Genomic DNA, 14720 nt, shown 5'->3' on the forward strand with positions numbered 1-14720 from the left:
ACTAAGTTAATTAATTAGCTGGTAAAAAATAAATAAAAAGGCGTTTACACTGTATCTATCCTATTATGGCTACGAGATACGCTTCAGTATAACAATTTGTAGGGGGGGGGGGGGAAACATTCCTGAACGCCAGTTTTATTCAGTATACACTCGAGGATTCAAGTTTGTAACCGAAGAATAACGCAATTTCCCCCTTCCGTATGACTCAATCGACAACGTTGAAACAGTTTTACGTTTTTTTATATAACGTACAATTTAAACTACAGTTATCAGCGAATCGCTTTCCTGCAATTCCCGTGCGGCTGCCTAGGGGTTACATCTGATATGGGCTGGGCACATTTTAAAAACAAATAGTAAATGGGATAAATTACAGTACACGCAAGATTACTCAACGGTGTTGTGGACTCCCGAGTGCCACAAGCGGCCCCCCCCCGAGTGCCACACACGGGCCCCCCCGATCCGCCTTTCGCCAGCAACTATTGCCACCGTCATTAAACCCTAATTTGATTCATTACATCCCAGCGCCTCCAATGACCGTACAGTCTGCCACCAAGAGCAGCCCAAGCGTTTCCCCAGGAACGGTGCTCACGTCAAAAGAAAAGACAAAGATCCACCATCCCCCCCCACACACACACACCCCACCACACACACCCCACACACCCCCTACACACCCCTCCCCCCACACACACACACCCCCCCACACACACCCCAGCCCCACACACACACACCACACACACACACCACACACACACCCCACACACACCACACACACCACACACACACACCACACACACCACACACCACACACACACCACACACACACCCCCCACACACACCCCCCCACACACACCCCCCCACACACACCCCCCCCCACACACCCCCCCTCACACCCCCCCACACACACCCCCCACACCCCCCACACACACCCCCCACACCCCCCCACACCCCCCCCACACACCCCCCCCACACACCCCCCCACACCCCCCCACACACACACCCCCCACACCCCCCCCATACACCCCCCCCCCACACACACCCCCCACACACACCCCCCACACACACCCCACACACACACCCCACACACACACCCCACACACACACCACACACACACCACACACACACCACACACACCACACACACCACACACACACACACCACACACACACCACACACACACCACACACACACCACACACACACACCACACACACACCACACACACACACACCACACACACACACCACACACACACACACACCACACACACACCCCACACCACACACACACCACACACACCACACACACCACACACCACACACCACACACACCACACACCACACACACCACACACCACACACCACACACCACACACACCACACACACCACACACCACACACACCACACACCACACACACCACACACCACACACCACACACCACACACACCACACACACCACACACACCACACACCACACACACCACACACCACACACACCACACACACCACACACCACACACACCACACACCACACACACCACACCACACACACCACACACACCACACACACCACACACACCACACCACACACACACACACCACACACACACACCACACACACACACACACACACCACACACACACACACACCACACACACACACACACCACACACACACACACACCACACACACACACACCACACCACACACACCACACCACACACACACACCACACCACACACACACACCACACACACCACACCACACACACCACACCACACACACACACCACACACACACACCACACACACACACCACACACACACACCACACCACACACACCACACACACACACCACACACACCACACACACACACCACACACACACACCACACACACACACCACACACACACACCACACACACACACCACACACACACACCACACACACACACCACACACACACACCACACACACACACCACACACACACACCACACACACACACCACACACACACACCACACACACACACCACACACACACACCACACACACACACCACACACACACCACACACACACACCACACACACACACCACACACACACACCACACACACACACCACACACACACACCACACACACACACCACACACACACACCACACACACACACCACACACACACACCACACACACACACCACACACACACACCACACACACACACCACACACACACACCACACACACACACCACACACACACACCACACACACACACCACACACACACACCACACACACACACCACACACACACACCACACACACACACCACACACACACACCACACACACACACCACACACACACACCACACACACACACCACACACACACACCACACACACACACCACACACACACACCACACACACACACCACACACACACACACACACACACACACCACACACACACACACACACACACCCACACACACACCACACACACACCACACACACACCACACACACACCACACACACACCACACACACACCACACACACACCAACCACACACACACCACACACACACACCACACACACACACACCACACACACACACCACACACACACCACACACACACACCACACACACACACCACACACACACACCACACACACACACCACACACACACCACACACACACACCACACACACACCACACACACACCACACACACACCACACACACACACCACACACACACCACACACACACCACACACACACACCACACACACACCACACACACCACACACACCACACACACCACACACACCACACACATCACACACACCCCAGACTGCAACAGACTGTTGGGGCAAGTGCTGCTAACGAGTAGCGCCTACGAAGGTCGGAACTGCACGCGACGGGGTGTGTGGCCAGCACCACGCCCGGCCGCCTTTGTCTCCCATAAGTGGGGATGTTTTTGTTGTTGTGACACATCACACTAAGTCGACTCAATTGAGTCTGAGTCGACCTAGGGGAGGCCCAGGACCGGTTCAGATAATCGTGTGCTGGTGTTTGGTGGCCGTGAGCGGGAACCGAACCCGGATTCGGAGGCTTTCACCGCTCCACTGCCGCTGTACATCCACAAACTCCACCAGCCAGTCTCCTCCTCCTCCACCTCCCACAGCTCCACGGTAAGCCTCTTGTCTCTCCCCCCCCCACCATCCCATCACTTCCCCCCAACCCTCCCTTCGCCCCCCACCGCCCCCCCATCCCTCCCTTCCCCCCACCATCCCTCCCTCTCTTCCACCTCCCCCACCACCATCTCTCTTCCTTTTACGCCCTCTCGGGGCAGATGCATTTGCCAACGCGCGCGATGCGCATTAGGGCTGACTTCATTCTCTTTCGGTGGGGTGGCGGGGGAGGTTATCGAGGGCGGTAGCCGCGGAGCGAGCGAGAGAACGAGAGAACGAGCGAGAGGGCCAGCATGTGATCCGTACCGGGGCGGCTGTTTAACCCCCCTACCACCCCCCCAACACCCCCCCACCACCACCACCACCAACGCGTTTCGGAGTTTCCAAGTCGAAACTTTCCCGTCGGGAGTGTCGTCGTCGTCGTCGTCGACAGAGAGAGGGAGGGAGGGAGATGGGCGTCGCGCGCGCGCGCTGCAATTTCAGCGCACGGAGGAGGATGAGGATGACGGTGCCTGTTGCTCTCCGCTCACGACTGCCGGTGCGGGAACGTCGCTGAGAGGGTCACGGGCGAGGATCGAGGAAGGCGCTCGGAGAAGTTCTGCCTCGAGTCCCGTGGTCGCTCGATAGAGGAGAAGAAGGACCTTTCCCGTGTCGCCTGCCACCAGCCGATGAGACCAATTTCCGTTCACTGACCAACCCCCTCCCCCCCCATCTCTCTCTCTCCTCCACCCACACCACTCCTCATTTCCTTTCCAGCTATTGGTACGGTTTAGGCTTTAGGTGTGTGTGTGTGTATGGCTTGTGCCTTCGGTCCAACCAGTGGGTCAAAGGATATTTTCGGACCGGGCGAGCCCTATTTATAGTTCCAGAGGCAACCGACCGACAGCGGACGATTCCCTACACAGTTTTAAGATGTTCATTTAATTTTTTTTCTTTTAGTTTTGGAGTCAACCGAGCCTCAAAAGTCGCGGACGTCAACACCCCCCCCCCACCCCCCTTCCTTCCTTCCTTCTCCTCCCGTTCGCCGGTGGCACGGTTCCACCAGGCGCGTGCCACGCTTCGCCAAACCCCCCCCCCACCACCACCACCACCGCCGCCCACCCCACCACGTTCGACTGGCGATGAAGCAGTGACGAGGGGACAACGCGTCCCGGCGAACTTTTCCCGACGCCGCCGACCCGCGTCAACCCCCCCCGCACCCCGTGAGCAATTTGTGCGCGGGCGAACTACCACCGCCACCACCGCCACCGTCACCGTCATCGACATCCACAGAGCCGCACCGGGCCAAGGAGTCGTGGCCACACCGGCTCACGCCAAGGTACAGTGACGCCAACACCGGGGCGGCGTGGCCGCGAAGCGATTTTTTCACGGGTTTGACGACACGTGCGGCGCCAAAGAAGTTCAGCGTACGCACGTGATCGTGAGCATTTGGCAAGGGGGGGGTGGGCAAGCCGCATCTTTTGCAAGCCGCATCTTTGCAAGCCGCACCTTTTGAAAGCCCTTACCTCTATGTGTGTGTGTGCGCGCGCGCGCGCGCGCCTTTCCTGGTGTCAAAGCGACCCAGAAGAGACGGACTCCGTTCGGAGGTGCGCCTGTGTGTGTGTCGAACTTCTTTCGCACCGTACGCAGCCAACCGTGCCAAATCGGAGGTGCGCGCGATGGGCCTGGAAACAACTCGGTGCTAACAGACGAGTTTTCAATCGAGATTTCAAAGTGCATAGATCGCGGTGGCTTCCGTGTCGCCACGGGAATGGAGGAATGTCACTCGCACTGCAATTATATTAAACGCACACAACCGCTGGATGCTGACTCGGCACTCAGCCCGACTTTGTTGCTCAAGCTCCACTCTGTCATTTAAAGGGAAAGTCGCCGGCACGACCGGGCGTTTCACGTAACTTTGCTGAATGGAGACAGAGGGAGAGAGAGAGAGAGAACAACAAAGAGGCAGATTCGAAAATAACCAAGAATTGTTTCGTCCAAATTCCTGCAAGGTGGTCTCGTAGCCACGTCTGAACATTTGCCGGGGCTGGGGTTGGGTGGTGGTGGGTGGTGGTGGTGGTGGCCCAGACGGCACAGGAACAGCCACGCAGAGTGGCTGCGACGGGCGACCAGGGATCGTTTTTCGCATCAGTCGGCAGTAAAACAACACACGGGAGGGCCTCTCGCCTTTCCACGGACGCGGAGGTCCGTCGCCTCCCTTAATTTGATGTGCTCAACCACGGCCCGCGTCTCTTGGCTTTTAATTTAGCTTCTATGTTCTTGTTGTTGTGCGAGTTCGTAAAACACCGCAGAGTTGGCGTTGATAGATCGCCTCTCGTCGTCGCCTCTTCTCGGCTTGTTCCTACTCGGACGGTGGTGGAAACTCCACGTTCCTATGGTACTTGAACACGTAGGAGGCGTTTGCGACCAATGTCATCCATAATACAGGTTTTTTTTTTGGATGGAGGGGAGGCGGGGGGGTTAGATCGCGTAAATATATAAATGTGTCGTTAAACCCGCCACCACCCGACACAGACAATTAGTAAATGTCGTGGCTTTGCTGTCCAACACACCCCGGTGTGCTGTGCTAGTAATGAATTGGCACGTTCTGTTTACGTGACAACCCTTACTAGTTGGCTGTGTCGGGTGGTGGCGGCGGGTTTAATGACAGATTTATATATCTACGCGATCTAACTCCCCGCCCCCCCATCCCAAAAGAAAACATTAATTATGGATCCTATGGTACTATTCAACCGGAGGCCAATCCATCAGGTTCAGTAGACCTGCACGGCAGTTGAAACGGTGGTGCGAGTTTATCAAATCCCCCCTCGCCTTTGTCCACCCAACAGTAGAACGTGGTACACCGGGATTAGTCGAGCGGCAGGTTGGCACACTCGTGGTGGAACAGAGTGTGGGTTTCTCCCTTCTTCTTCCAAGACGTCTGGCCGACGTGAAAGAGTAGGTAGGCCAAGATCGACTGTAGAGGAGCCAACCCCTCCTAGTGGAGGGTCTTCCACCATCGTTGATAAGAGTCAGCACGGTTTTTGTTAATTGGAGACCAGTCTCTGTTGTACGTGTATGTTGGACTTCTTTCGCACCGTACGTTGCCAACCGTGACAATCAGATGTGCGGGGGAAGGACAGCAAACTAAACACAAAAAGCAGTTCGAAAGAAATGAGTTTTCGAACTCATTTCTTTTGAACACCCACTTTTGATTTTCCACATACTCGCTACTAATTTTATCCACCCCAGAGATACGACGGTGTTGTGAGTCAAGTGCTCTGTCTGCTATGCTGCTATCCACACAACTCTATGGTAAAGTATATATGTGTACAGTTGAACGCGTATGGATACATCTCCTGGCTTGACAGGGTTGTTTCTTTTTGCACAATTGCTGAGCAAAGGTTTTTTTTAAGTTAGGCAGCCAGCAACAAACAGCACTTCTGAAGGTCGTGCTGGATGAGAGTAGAAACAATCTTAAATTGAGCAAAGTTATTATTTGTAAAGGCTTTGGAAGAGTGCTAAATGGCAGGGCAATTCCAAAGTGGAGCAGTGTGGGAGAGGAAAAATCAGAAAGATACGTGTTGTGACCTGCTGTGTTGTGAGTGAGTGGCTCGGTGAGTGAGTGGGTTAGTGAGTGGGTGAGAGAGTATGTTTTATGTATGTTAAGCCTATTTCGCACCGTACGTAGCCAACCATGCTAATCGGAGGTTGTGACCTGCAGTGTTAGTGTGTGTGTGTGGATAAAGGGGTGTTGCTGTGACTTGCAGTGTGGTGAGTGAGTTGGTGAGGGTGGGTTGTTGTGACCTGCAGTGTGGCGAGTGAGCGAGTTGGTTGGTGAGTGAGTTGGTTAGTTAGTGGGTGAGGGTGGGCTGTTGTGACCTGCAGTGTGGTGGTTGAACACAGTAGGGCCTAAACGAAACATTCAGTGTCTGGTAGAGACCGAGTCCTCAACATTGGTGGATAAATCAATGAGTGAAGTTCACAGGAACGGTAACCATGGTAGTAGTAGCGATAGGGAAGCGATGAGGAGGCGACTGACCATCAGTGAGCGAGTGACTGGGGTGAATCGGTGAGTGCTGGATTACCAGTCACTTTGATCGCTTCAATTTAAATTTTACAGCGATGAAAGCAACCGAGTGCTTAACCCCGAATGACAACGGGACTTCTTTGGTTATTTCGGTAAAGTCACGTAGAATGAGAATAAAATAATAAATTAATAAAATAAAATAAAACAATAAAATTCTCACGACGTTTCGGCCACAACACAACCGACAACGGGACTCTAGACTCTGTACGAATGTGTGCGTTGTGTAGTCGTAAAGATCGCTCAGAGTTAAAGGCTTTGGCATAGGAAAAAAATATTATTCGCCAGATTCGTCACACAGCCGCTCCACGATAGGGTCCGATTAGAGCATTGTGCCAAGAGACTCCAGGTTTTACTGTGGATAATGATATCGGCGTTAAATACGATGGGAGCAATTGTAGCCATTGCCCAGTATTGCACGATATTATAATTTACTGGGGGTTGTTTTTTTATCATCAGTCTGTACGTGTTTCAAGCGAGCGGTGATGGGGCGGTGGAGTATGTTGAGCGGCGAAATGTCGCTTACTTTCTGCTTGTGATTTCAACGAGTATGATGCACAATGCGCCCTCTCGTCTACAAACGAGTGGATTATATTGCGAGTTGGAAGACAAAGCGATTCACAAAGAGAAAAAAATAATGTCGGAGACCAAGGAGACCGTCGCGGAATGCCGGAGTTAATGGTGAAGGGGGTAGCGATTTGGCCACCATCAACGACTAGGTCTGATGATCACTCCCTTCGGAACTGAGAAACCCAAGCGTACAGATTAAAGTGGATGCCGGATGATGGGAGCTTGGCAATTAGCGTGGGATGCCGGACACGGTCAAATGCTTTAGTAATGTCAACCGGTGTCATCGCAGAGTCTCCAAAATATCCCAGGCATGAGCTCACGACGTGAGTCACGAATGTCGTGTTAATGTTCAGGTAAATAATTTGCAACGCAAATTATTTACCTGAACATTAACACGACATTCATGTTCCCACATTAATTTCATTTATGTTAACGAACCAGGTTAAAGCTGCGCGCGCATACGTACGTGTGTGTGTGTATAAGTACAATATTTCGATTTTCTGCCGTCAAAAGTTTGGTGAATCTTTGTCGCGTGTAATGGAATGCACTGCCCATACTGCGCAACAATTCACCGAGAGATTATCGCACTTAAGTGTGGACTATGAGCCTGTGTGAATTATTTAGGTGTGCGTTTGCGTGAGCATGAACATACAAAGATCACCAGGATAGGCTTAGCAGACTGTTGGGGTAAATGCTGTTAGCGAGCATTTAGCGATCTGATGTTTGTACCATGAGCGTAAGAATCGGTTCAATCTATGAATACATTTTGATGCATCCTTCCATTTATCATTTACACAACCATCCACAAATACAAAACATCCCTCGTGTAGCCTCCTACTGTTCGAGCAAGTTCTGTTATCGAACACGTGTTAAGGCATGGACGACACTTGAAACGGTGGGGTGGCCAGCATCACGCCCGGCCGCCTTTGTCTCCCCAGTGGCGATTTTTACACGCCGCGCCGGGAACTCATTCTGAGGCTGAGTCGACCTAGGGGACGCCCAGGACCAGCTCAGATCGTCACTGGCCTTCTTCTTCCTTTGTACGGCTTCTGATGTAGATTCAGAACAATGTCAGATTCAGAACAATGTCACATTCAGGTGGTCAAGCCCAGACAAACGGGTCAAGAGCAGTGGAGGGGTGCGTCACTGCGATGTCTCCTTCGTATTTGTGGATCGGGAATTGCGTTATTATTCGTTGAACGGTCTGTTCTGGATGACCACAGCGAAAAACTTGAAAGTGTTTTTTTACATTTTCATTTGTGCATCGGGTATCCACATCTGCCATGGTTTGTGCAATGGATGCGGCTTGGGGTAGACCGTGAGCTTCGTGGAAGATCAAACCCAGGGATCTTCTGCGTTGGGTCTTTCACAAGGTGTTCGTTTGTGAGTTCTTTTTAACTCCATTCAGCTCCCCAAGCTTCATCGGGGTTGAATTTGCATTGTTTAAGGTGAAGCGCATGGGTCCAAAAGAGCTCGCTGTACTTCAAGCGATAACGATGGATGTTACTGAGCTCCAACATCAGCACTTTGGAGATTAATGCGTGCCTTAATCGGCGCTACGCACTAACAGCACTCGCCCCAGCAGCCTGTTAAAAGGCTACATGGATCGACTGAGATACAATTCGCACTCATAAGTTAGATTAGTGCCAAGTGGTATCTGAAGCTGGACTGGGCCTCCCACTGGGTCTCCCCTAGGTCTATACATTCTGATGCAGCATGCAAACACCAGCACTGCAGGGTTAAGGGAGTATGGATGTGGTGTTAGCCACACGACTCGCATAAAAGTGCAATATGTAAGTGCCCGTGTGTGTGTGTGTGTGTCTTAATGTGGGGGAGCGCTAGAGCAATGGTTCGCCTGATACGCTACGAGCCTGGCGACCTGGGTTCAATTCCCATTCACGGCCAACACACACAGTCAGGGACGGAGCCAGGGGGGGGTGACAGTGGTGACATTCTGCGTTATAAGTGTACGACACTCGGTCTGGCGGACTCCGTGTAAGTGCATTGTCAGAGTGTGTCGCCAAACCGATGGCGTCTAGTTCAACAGCCTGACTCTCTAAATCATTCTTGAAATTAACATTTGTTGAATGTCACCCCGGGCTGAAAATCCTGGCTCCGCCCCTGCACACAGTGATGATTATCTTAATCGGTTCTGGTCCTCCCCTAGGTCGACTCGGCCTCAAATGAGTACCTGGTGCGGTGTGTAAACATCGCCGCTGAGGAGACAAACGGCGTGGTGCTGGCCACCCACTTCCTCGTGTTCCGTGCCGGCCTTCATAGGTGCTGCTACTCGCGAACAGCATTTGCTCGAACAGTCTGTTATACTGGTAGGAACGAAGTTGTAAACTGAGTGTACCAGCTTGCAATAGGTTAATGTGTCCGTCCGTCCGTCCCCTTTCAATACTTTAACGAAGTGAAATCTCGTGCTGTTGGGTGTAAAATCAGCAATAGACAGCGCAGAGACTTGTCCTACCAGCCCACCCTGCAGGGACCTGTTGGCTACACGGGGGGATATTTGTCTCTGTTTGCGTCTTACTGTGGGCCGAGAGTGTTTCTTTAGAGACAAGGGTCAAGTGACCGGAGCAGGTTGTGATACCCCTGCCCTCTCGTTCGTGTGCCATGCTGGTGTTTTTTTTTATTTGTGCCCTTTAATAGGTGGCCGCGAACAGCACTTGGCTTCAGCAGTCTTGAGGCTAAGTTTGGGGGGGGGGGGGGGAAGGGATATTTGTCTCTTTGCATATAGTATTTATTTCGATTTAAAGCTTTCGTGATTGCAAGGATTCATCTTCTTTGGTTCTTTCGGTAAAGTCGCGTAGAATGAGAATAAAATAATAAATTGATAAAATAACACAATAAAATTATGTGTTATTTTATTTTATCAATTTATTATAGTATTTATATTAACGCTCTTCCATGTGTGTGTGTGTATATATATGTGTTTGGGTGCATATACACCACGTGCATTTGATTAAACGCTTTTTTTTTAAGTGTGCGCATGCAACAGCCATTGAAAACAACCCTAAAGAGATACCAACTGGTTCTCGGCGTTTTGCTCCGACGCCTGGCTCTCTTTCCGACAGAGGTAGGATGAAAAGCTCACGTTCACGAGATAGCGAAGCGCATTACATTCGTCGCTGTTGTTGTTGCTGCTGCTGGGGCAAAACACTTCCTCACTTGTCAGCATGCCAGCAGCAACGTACAGTGCAATTACATAAGCGGGGGAGATGAGATGACGAGAGGCTGCAGGCACACGCGGAAACTCTCCCACCGCTGGCATTCAGAATCAATCAGAATCTGTGCTTATCACTGGAGGAATCCGATGAGCCGTGAAGCTCTTTATCACAGAATGCCCAGTAGGGGCGGGTAAGAACGTTACAACAACAAACAGTACAGTAGATAAACATGATAGTAGTGCAAAAGTAGAAGAAAGGTAGACAAATCACTCAAACACAAACAACTACAATGAAACCATCCCCATCCTACCAGACAAAGCTCACTGAGGAATTAACTTATTTTTTTCCCGATGCGACCTGGCTATCACAAACGATAGCTCAACAAAGTGGCCCATCCTCATCTGGACATGTATAGCACTTAAAAAACAATCTCAGCAATCCCACTGGGGTAGCCCAACCGCCAGTCGACGTTGAGACCGGCCCCCTCGACTTTGATTATTTTCTCAATGGGTGTGCGCTTGCGTGGGGCACGTGGGCGAGGGTGGTTTGGGAGCGTGGACGTCGTCGATTTACGGGGCAATTGATCCTCGTGGCAGGACCCCGGGGTACCAAATAATCCAAACTGAACGAGGCTTATTAAATACTTTATTTCTGGGCCACTATTTTTCTTCCAGGGGTCTACTTCACTCCGCGACTGGGGTAACCAATCAATCCGAAATCGGTGCCACACTCCGCGATGTCGAAACGCAGCGAGGGCGATTGCGCCGAAACCCTGAACGCTCGCAGTACGCACCGTAGCGGCGCATCGTGTACAGCTCGTCGAGATGAGTCGATTGCCCGCATCGCCGACCATCAACAGACCAGAAGTGACTGCATCACGGACATTATGCGAGAGCCCGGGGTACCGCCATAAGGTTCAACTATGATTATAACAGGGCACGATCACGTGAGCAACCTTATTGGACCACCAGTAAGCAGATGGAGAGCCGCATTTGTGTTGGTGCAAAGCCCAGTCTGCCTTGATTTATAGATGTGGGGTGGTGGTGGGGGATGTGTGGTCAAAGTCTGGAGTCGATTGTGGTCACCGCCCCCAGAACTGACCATGAAATGTGTAGGAGGGACTCGATGCCCCGATTCGCAAAGCAAAAAGCGAAGGGGCCACCCGCGTCAACGTCGTCGCCACCACCACCACAGCGACCCACTCCGTCCGTCTCAACCACCTCGGCGGAACAGCCACCTCCACGTGTCCACGTGACGCGTTCAATCTCTTCCTCTTATCTTAAAGGAATGTATTAAGGCGCTTTGCAAAGAAGGAATAATGAGTCAACATCGGCCATACGGAGACAAAGAAGAGATAGAAGGGGGGGGGGGTGTTCAACTTGGGTTGGGTTTGAGGTGGGGGCACAGTCAATGTTAAACTGAAAACACACGTGTCGTTACTACCGACACAAAATACATAACGCTCTCAAGTCTCCTGCTGCTGCTGCTGCTCATAAGATTGTCCAGCTCTCAACGGTTCGTCCAAGCGACGGGCATACTTTGTTGAGCTATCATTCGTGGTGGTCAGGTCGCTCCTGAAAAATAAGTGAATGCCTCAGTGGGGGCTTCGCCTGGTAGGATGGAGATGTGGTTTAGTTGGTATGTGTTTGGGTGATTTGTTTTCCTTTCTTGTACTTTGCACTCCTATCGTGTTTTTGTACTGTTGTAACGTTCTGACCTGCCTCTACTGGACGTCTGTAAAAAAAATAGCTTCACAGCTCATCAGATTCCTCCAGTGATAAATACATATTCCGATTCGGATGTCCGACGATTCGCTGTGTGCGCTGGGAGCTCCGCCCATGACAACCTACACAGTTGGCGTGACCGTGCCCATCGCGCATTCTGCCCCAGCTGTAAGCCCCCTCCCCCCACGAAGGAAAGACTTCACGAAGTTGCGGTGTTGTCTACAGGGTGTTTTAAAAAGATGGACCGAATTTCAAAGCAGTATATTTCACGATAGCAACATGTTACAATTACACAAAAAGTTACAAACGCTTTAATGAGTTATCACGTTTTTCACTAACCATTTTATAAATGCTCTATGTGCCCTCCACTGCTGTACGGACAACATCGAGACGATAGTTGAATTCGTCCCAAACGCCTCTCAAAGTGTCTTCTTCCACTGAAGTCACCGCTGCCGCGATTCTGTTTTTGAAGTCATCCAGATTCGTGTCGGTACCAACGACGAATGCTCTTTGACATTGGCGGATCAATGCCAAAACGCCGTTGAAACGCACGCTGCACCGCAATTACGGATTCAGTCTTGCTGAACTGCAGAACGCAAAACGCCCCTTGTGTTGCGGGGTCACCGTCTTGCGAACGACTGAGGCTAGGGGCTGTTTGTGCGCTGGGAGAGGAATCTAGCGGTAATCATTTGAAACTCTATGCCCCGCCCTTTCAAGTGGTAAGCGTTACATTCATGGGCGGTTCGTTGTTGCAGAGATATAGCAATTTCAAATCGGGTCCATTGTTTTGAAACACCCTGTATATTGGAACAACATTTTTAAATCGGGAGAGGTATGCAGGAGGGGGGGGAGGCTCAGCCCCCCCCACCCTCGCGCCCCAAACTTATCTTGAGGCACAGATAACGATCTTTGGTATCGCTTCTCTTTGTGCGGGATCTGTTAAGATCTTACCCAATTAACTCGGGGAGGTATGTGAAGAATGTCATGTACAGGCGTGCCTATTAAGTCTGGAAACCCTCACCAAGGCTCACGGGCCCGGAGGGCACGAGCATTCGGGGCTAGGGAGAGGGAGGGACATCGGACAGTGGGGAGTCCCATTTAATTCCTTGCACCGGGGCCTGTGCCAAGGCATGGCCACTACGCCACTGGTGGTGTATGTGGCCTCTCTTCACGGGGGAGAACCGTTCAAACGCTGCACAGTTCATTTTTTTTTTTGGCGCAGCCGGGGCACCGAATCGGTAACCATCCGTAAATAATTATGTCCAGTGCTCTGTGAGTGGACGTCGGCCCCACGTTGCCACAGAGCCACGCTGACAGCGTCCACCTCCTCCAGCACATGCAGGGCAACCAGTTTAACCGGCATGCACTGAACAGCTGGAGGCGACGTGCAGCCAAGGTCTCCTGCTGTCCACAATCACAGCCCCCGCTGCATGCTACGCGGTGCACTAAAATGTGGAATGAATGTGGTGGGGAGTTTTTCTTTATTATTTTTTAGAACACCCATGTATGTTCCTGCACCTCACAAAGCATTTTGCCTCTGCTCAATTGAGCAAACTGCTCGGCTCTCATCTTTGTTGTCATAACTGAGCCGGCGGTGGAAATTCTACATTCCCATGAGTCGCTCGTTCCACGTGACTGCCGATTGTTGAGCAGAAGTCATTTTATCGACTCTTATCTTGAGTCAACCCCTGACCTGGAATTTAAACTTCGTCTAATTACTGTCGCAGCTTAGTGCTGTGATTGTAATGATAATGTTTTTTTCTGCTTATTGGGTTGATCCATCAGAGTATCGGCAGCAGAAGCAGCACTATCATAATTATGATGATCGCCATGTATTCATCACCCTCATTGTCACCATCAATCAACCTCTGCATTGTGATCATCATCTCTTTCATCATTATCATAAATATAATTGTATCCTCATCCTTTATGGATCATCATCACTCCTAGATAAAGTACCATTTTGTGGGAAGTCTAACATCAGTTGTCCA

The 14720-nt window shown here is 51.4% G+C and overlaps 2 protein-coding genes across 10 annotated transcripts in view; one reads left to right on the forward strand and one right to left on the reverse strand.

Moving 5' to 3' along the window:
• MCF2L2 (MCF.2 cell line derived transforming sequence-like 2) overlaps nucleotides 1-14720 on the reverse strand; it is a 193478-nt gene that overhangs the window by 62164 nt on the left and 116594 nt on the right. The window lies entirely within an intron of this gene.
• Nucleotides 3299-14720, forward strand: part of B3GNT5 (UDP-GlcNAc:betaGal beta-1,3-N-acetylglucosaminyltransferase 5) — a 42377-nt gene continuing 30955 nt past the window's right edge. For both annotated transcript variants that reach the window (XM_032975304.2, XM_032975303.2), the window contains exon 1: nucleotides 3299-4514. The gene's annotated coding sequence lies outside the window, so the exon portion shown is untranslated. The remainder of the gene's footprint in view (nucleotides 4515-14720) is intronic.

The sequence above is a fragment of the Petromyzon marinus genome, chromosome 55 (assembly GCF_048934315.1).
Source record: "Petromyzon marinus isolate PM22_M1 ecotype Great Lakes invasive population chromosome 55, UKy_Petmar_22M1.pri1.0, whole genome shotgun sequence".
In the NCBI taxonomy this organism is placed as follows: Eukaryota; Metazoa; Chordata; class Hyperoartia; order Petromyzontiformes; family Petromyzontidae; genus Petromyzon; species Petromyzon marinus.